Here is a 7,061-nt window from a genome sequence, read left to right on the forward strand (position 1 = left end):
TGTTCCTCTCTGATCTCTGATCTCATTCGCGGCCAACAACTGGAGAAGAACAGATGGACAAACTCTGCGGGGGTCACGGGCCGACAATGAAGTGCTAGTTCACACCACACTACATTCCTTAGCTAATCAACCTTGCTACAGACACAATCTTCCCTCCCTTTGGTGTAGCAACGCCTCTGTAACCAGGGCAACCAAAACAGTGATGAGAGGAGCAGAACATCTCAAATGACTAATGCAAAGGTTGCAGAAAAGGTGCTGTTTTTTGCTGTTTTCCGGACGTGCTGCTGTCCTTTCGGTGGCGGATCCAGGTCCAGATCACCCCAACGTTCCCAAGAAGGAGGGGGACGGGGCCTGCGTCGACTGGACCCTATAAATTGGTGGAGCGCATCTCACATGCCGTCCGGCTGGCCGGCAAAGGAGGATCGTGGTATCATCTGTCCCAGTGCGCCCCAGTGAAGGGTTCCTGCAAGGAACCAGACCAGCCATCGACAGTCCCCGCCCCAGTTCATACAGAGGCAGAATAATCCTCTTCCCCCTTGGTGGCCAGGTAGTCCACCCTGAGCCAGTGAAGACAACGACCACGCAGCAGACATTCCCAAGTTCTCCCCGGACGGAGCAGATCTGCGAAGGGGGTGAGAATCGTGCTCACCCTCCACCAGTGGGCGTGCCAAGCCCCCAACGACTGAACAATCGCGAGCAATTTTTATCTTGATTGATAACATTCTGGTCGCCTAAGGCAGAGGGACCGTGTAACTCTTTTCCTGCATTTAATCTGGCCGCAGGTTTTTTTAATTACACACACAATTTGGACTGGAGTATTGAGGAAAAACCTCATCTTCACTGGAAGTTATTGCTTTCGTTGTATTTTCTTACTTATGTTTGATTGATCGAGGTTGACATAATCATATGATAAAACAGGGGGGAGATGTTAGGGTTTGCAGAATATCTTCATCGTATGATTATGTTGGAATATAACCTGTAATAATTTAACTAGTGTGTCCTGTCTAGACAAAATTAGTTTACCAAAGTGCTAAGATGATTTCAACTTATTGACTAGCTGCAGAGGAAGCAATCAAAGTTGCTTTGTTTACAGAACGTCGTAAAAGGTCCCCTGCTATGCTTTGATCAGCAGGGGACCGTCTTCACCCTATCCTGTGTGTTCCCAAACCCCCACTTTCGGGTGCAGTGTAAACTGGGCGGCGGCCAAGGGCAGGAAACTTGGCGGACTGATCCCTGGCTTCAGAAGCTAGCTCTTGGAACATGGAATGTCACCTCTCTGGCTGTAAAGGAGCCCGAGCTGGTGTGCGAGGCAGAAAGGTTCCGACAAGACATGATCGGACTTGCCTCCACACCCATTTGGGTTCCGGTATAAGCTGGCCCTGGACTCTCTTCCACTCTGGAGTTGCTCACGGTGAGAGCAGGTGTGGGTATACTTATTGCCCTCCGGCTGGGCGCCTGAACATTGGAGTTCACCCCGGTCAACAAGAGACAACCCTAACCTACCTGTGTAGGTGGCTACACCAATGTGGCTACGCAGAACGGGAAAACAAGTTCAGGATCCTAACAGCCTGGAGTATGAAGCTCTTCTGTACCTCTTCCCAGAGGGCAGACCTCGAACAAAGAGTGAGCGGGGTGACTCACATCACTCACAGTCGTGGTCGCCTTGCGGGTGAGATGGGAGGTGTAAATGTACTACAAGGAGGGGAGCGAAGCCGTGTTCACTGTGCGCTGCAGGGCCTTCAAGTTGTAGTCAGTGCAGCCGCCACCCCAAACAGCAATACAGCTGGAGAGGACGCTCTCAATGGTGCCGCTGTAAAATGTAGTCATGACGGCCGGAGGAGCGCTCGCTCGCCTGAGTTTCCGCAGGAAGTACAGGCGGCGCTGGGCTTTCTTTGCCAGTGATGCGGTGTTGGTGGACCAGGTCAGATCCTCACTGATGTGCACCCCCAGGAACTTGGCGCTGCTCACTCTCTCCACCACAGCACCGTCGATGGTCAGCGGCAACCCACGCCCCTTTAACGTTCTCATGGCGCTCTCAACTACGTCCGCCTTACAATAACACACACAAACACACACACGCACACAAATACACACACAGCAGTGACTCTCCAATACACATCGATACCAAATGATCAGGCGTTGCTTTCCCGCCTTTTCCGGACAGTATAAAACCTTCTTACCTGGAGATGGAGGATGTTGTTACATCTGCTGAAGTGCCATGTGTACTGACCGCCATTAAACAACTCAAGATCTTGCCAATAAAGAACAAACCGTTACCCCACATCTTAGTTTTCCTGACCCAACAACGGACATCATCAACAACACGCAACAGCCGTTGATGGAATCGAACCCGCACTTTCTTAACTGTGAAGCAGACATGCTAACCAGTTCTCCACTGAGCCGCCAAAGAGTATAAATATTACGATATTACATCCCGCCTTCCAACATCGAAGGCGACAGGATCACGGCTCTTAGTGAACTGTACCAGGCTGTCAGTGAACAAGAGACAGCGCACCCTGACGGTTTCACCATCTTCACTGGGGATTTTAATCATGCTAACCTGAAGTCTGTTTTTCCGAGGCTTCACCAGCATGTTAATTTTCCTACGCGTGGCGACAGCTTCCTGGACCGGGTCTACTCTTCGCATAAAGGAGCTTTCAAAGCCGCCCCCCTCTGGAGAGGAGGGACTCGTATGTGAGATTGCTGTTTGTGGACTTCAGTTCTGCCTTCAACACCATTGTGCCACAACGCCTCATCAGCAAACTTGACGCGCTGGGCCTCAGTACCTACCTCTGCAACTGGCTACTGGACTTCCTCTGTCAGAGGCCACAGGTAGTACGTGTTGGCGACAAAATCTCCGCCAGCATCACGCTGAGCACGGGGGCCCCCCAAGGCTGCGTGCTCAGTCCGCTGCTCTTCACCCTCCTGACGCATGACTGCACTGCAACCTACAGCGACAACCGTATCGTGAAGTTTGCTGACGACACGACTCTGGTGGGTCTCATCACCAAGGGAGACGAGACTCAATACAGGCTGGAGGTTGACCTTCTGACCACGTGGTGCAGGGACAACAACCTCCTGCTGAACGTCGACAAGACCAAGGAGATTGTTGTGGACTTCCGGAAGGGTCACACCCAACACCTGCCGCTGACCATCGACGGTGCTGTGGTGGAGAGAGTGAGCAGCGCCAAGTTCCTGGGGGTGCACATCAGTGAGGATCTCTCCTGGTCCACCAACACCGCATCACTGGCAAAGAAAGCCCAGCGCCGCCTGTACTTCCTGCGGAAACTCAGGCGAGCGAGCGCTCCTCCGGCCGTCATGACTGCATTTTACCGCGGCACCATTGAGAGCGTCCTCTCCAGCTGTATTGCTGTTTGGGGTGGCGGCTGCACTGACTACAACTTGAAGGCCCTGCAGCGCATAGTGAACACGGCTGGTAAGATTGCTGGTGCTTCGCTCCCCTCCTTGAAGGACATTTACACCTCCCATCTCACCCGCAAGGCGACCACGATTGTGAGTGATGTGAGTCACCCCGCTCACTCTTTGTTCGAGCTTCTGCCCTCTGGGAAGAGGTACAGAAGCCTGCGCTCCCGCACCACCAGACTCTCAAACAGCTTCGTACTCCAGGCTGTTAGGATCCTGAACTCGCTCCCCCGTTCTGCGTAGCGTCTTGTACTTTTACTGTCTGTACTGTCTGTATGCACACTGGCTCTTATTTGTTGTGTTATCTGTTTATTTATTATTTATTATTACTCTTATTATTTATTGTTTGTGCCTTTTTGTTTATGATGTTTTTTACTTTTGCGCTATGCTTGCTGGCTCCGTTTTTTTATTTATTCATCACTCTTACTATTGATTGTTTGAATTTTTGCCTTCTTGTTTTTATATTGTGTCGCGTACTTGTATGTCTATCGTGTTATGTGTCTCGTCACCGTGGGATAGAGAAAAACGTAATTTCGGTCTCTTTGTGTGTTGTGACGTGGAGAGATTGACAATAAAGCTGACTTTGACTTTGACTTTGACTAAATACAAACCAGATTACAGATACAATGGAGCCTCGGTTTTCGACCACAATCCGTTCCAGAAGGCTGTTGGAGAACTGAATCGTTCAAATACCGAATCATGTTTTCCCATTACAAATAATGGAAAAAAAAAAATAAAAAATTAAAAACCCCACCTTTTTAAAGTATTTTTTCATTTGTACATTTTTGTCCGATCGCGCAACTGCAGTGCCTAGCCTTATTGTGACAGAGCGGTCGCTAAAATTTAGAAAATATTTTTAAAGTCCTGATGTACTTTCCAAAATTTAAGTGGACCTCAGTGCGCAGGGAGCTTAATTTGGTCCGAGCGCTCACTGTTGCATTGCTTTAGGAGCGTCTTTGTGTTTTACTGGCTTTACTGATCCCACTTGCTTCCTTTAGAGGCATGATTAGAGTTGTTGCAATCCTCAGAGTAACGAGAATGTAATAACGAACAGAGTCAGTTGGCATGCGGGTCCTCTCATGAGGTTCGACAATCAAATTTCGTTCGACATCGGGAGCAAAAAATTCTCAAATTTATTCGTTCAAATATTGATTTGTTCGAGAACCGGGACGTTCGAAAGCCGAGGCTCCACTGTAAAACAATGTAACATTAACTTTCGACGAGGATGGGATTTGAACCCATGCGTGCAGAGCACAATGGATTAGCAATCCATCGCCTCAACCTCTCGGCCACCTCGTCTTGCTTATAGAGTGTTGACAACATGTTGTGCCGAGATACTTTGTGTGAAAATCTGACGAGTATGTGATATGAAATGTTGAGTGGAGAGCACAATGGAGTAGCAACCCATCGCCTAAATATCTCAGCGATCGCATCTCATGCATGAGTTGCATGGGCGACATGATATGGCATGTACGGGGTAGTATAAGCTACAAGGTAAAATAATATGATACTTTAGATGTGAAATGAAGAAGAGCTAAGCCACAAAAGAAGTGACACTGTCAGCAAAGAAATTTTTTTTTTCAATGTTGTCTCACCCCAAATCTTTGGGATCATCGGTTCTGCGCAGTTGGATAGTTCCACTAACATTTTAACATCAACATTCTTTCATGGTCTGCCTGGGTATCTCGGCTGATGATCCTAAAGAAAAGAACCTAAATTTCTTGTATGCTATGGCATGACTGTATAGCCTCCGGCCGTCATGACTACATTTTACCGTGGCACCATTGAGAGCGTCCTCTCCAGCTGTATTGCTGTTTGGGGTGGCGGCTGCACTGACTACAACGCTGATCACTCCTAGAATAAACAACCCTATCATCCCAGTTTGTTCCGTCCCTGGATCAAACCTGATACCCATCCGTCAGAAACAGCTCCAGAAATCAAAACACTCCACCAGAACCAAAACAATTCGAGCGACCCTGCTCAATATTAAATCATTAGTCAATAAATCACTTCTCATCAATGACCTCGTTACGAGTGATGAATTAGATATCATGTTTCTTACAGAGACCTGGCTTGATCTAGATAACAGAGAATATATTCTTATATATAATGATAATATAATATAATGAATCAACTCCACCTTATTTCAACTGCATTGACGCCCTCAGAATCGGAAAGAGAGGGGAAGGCGTTTTGCTAATCTATTCTGATTTGTTTCAATGTAAACGGACGTCATTTGGAGATTGTCTTTCGTTTGAGTGTCTTGCAGTTGTAATGAAGTCTTCTCCCCCTGTCCTACTTATGGTTGTATCCAGACCCCCAGGTTATGCTAATAACTTCTTTGTCGAATTCTCTGAACTCCTCGCTATAATCTCCTTGGAACATGGCTGTATATCAATAGTAGGTGACTTTAATATTCACATAGACAAACTCAATGATAATAACATCAAAGAACTAAACGACCTCCTTGACACCTTCGACCTATCCCAGCATATCTCTGGACCTACACACAACGGAGGCCATACACTCGATTTATTCATAACCAGAGGTCTTGAGTCATCTTTCCTCTCAGCAGTCGATATTGCCTTATCTGATCACTTCTGCATCTTTATCGAAATGAAGGTCACCCCTATAGCTCTCAGTCAACCACAAACCATTAAAAAGCGGCACTTTAATGAGGCCACTAGTACACTATGGAGGCCTTCTCGCAGGCCCCTACCCTTCCATCAGAATCTGTCAATGACCTCCTAGATAACTTCAACTCTAAAACCCTAAAAGATATCGACGCAGTAGCCCCTCTGAAAACCAAATTAATCTCTGGTAAGAAGAAAGCACCATGGACATACTCTCTCTCTGTAAAAGATAAAAAAAGAGAGCCTAGAAAAGCAGAACGCAAATGGCAAAAAACTAAACTTCACATTCATCATGATATTTACAAAGACAGCCTTAAATCCTATAACCAAGAACTACAAAAATCCAGACAATCTGTCAGGTTTATTTTGATGACTGAATAACTATTAAGAGAAGAGCAACAGCAAACAGACCACAAGTGAGACTGAATATTAAGTCTTTTCTCGCGAGGAGTGCAGTACAGATCCTTCACAACAATCTCACTACACTAATTACCGTTTTTTTCCGTGTATAGTGCGCCAAATTTAACGAATTTATTGTCCTAAAATCTGGGGTGCGCATTATACATGGGTACAAAAAAAATTAAAAAACTTTTTTTAGAAAACAAAACCAACAACAGGACTGACTGACAAAGTCGTGGAACAAAAACACAGGGTGACATTACCAAAGACAGGAACAGAAAGCAAACAGACTGTCATGATTCGTCCCCGGCCACGTCCAGGTTGTCATTGTTTTGTCCGTCTGTGTGCTCATGTCCGTGGATCATGTGGGCTTCTGTCATGTCATGTCCCCAGTTTTGCTAGGTTGCCATGGTTTCTGTTCGCGTCGCCCCTCCCCTCCTGTGTTCCCTCAATCAGTGTGATCATTCTCACCTGCCTCTCATTTCCAGTCTTGTATTTAAGCCCTGTCTCTGTGTCACTCCCCTGTCGGTTCATTGCGAATGTCACCCGGTCCCTTTGTCTCACATCTCGGTCAGTATCTGCTGTTGGTTTGGTTGCAAGTTATGT

At 47.0% G+C, this 7,061-nt stretch overlaps 1 non-coding gene across 1 annotated transcript; it reads right to left on the reverse strand.

The window, feature by feature from the left end:
* Positions 1 to 4,640: 4,640 nt before the first annotated feature.
* Positions 4,641 to 4,722, reverse strand: trnas-gcu (transfer RNA serine (anticodon GCU)). Its single transcript has one exon. It is a non-coding gene; the product is annotated as a tRNA-Ser (tRNA).
* Positions 4,723 to 7,061: the final 2,339 nt, after the last annotated feature.

This window comes from Syngnathus typhle, unplaced genomic scaffold, assembly GCF_033458585.1.
Source record: "Syngnathus typhle isolate RoL2023-S1 ecotype Sweden unplaced genomic scaffold, RoL_Styp_1.0 HiC_scaffold_33, whole genome shotgun sequence".
Lineage (NCBI taxonomy): Eukaryota > Metazoa > Chordata > Actinopteri > Syngnathiformes > Syngnathidae > Syngnathus > Syngnathus typhle.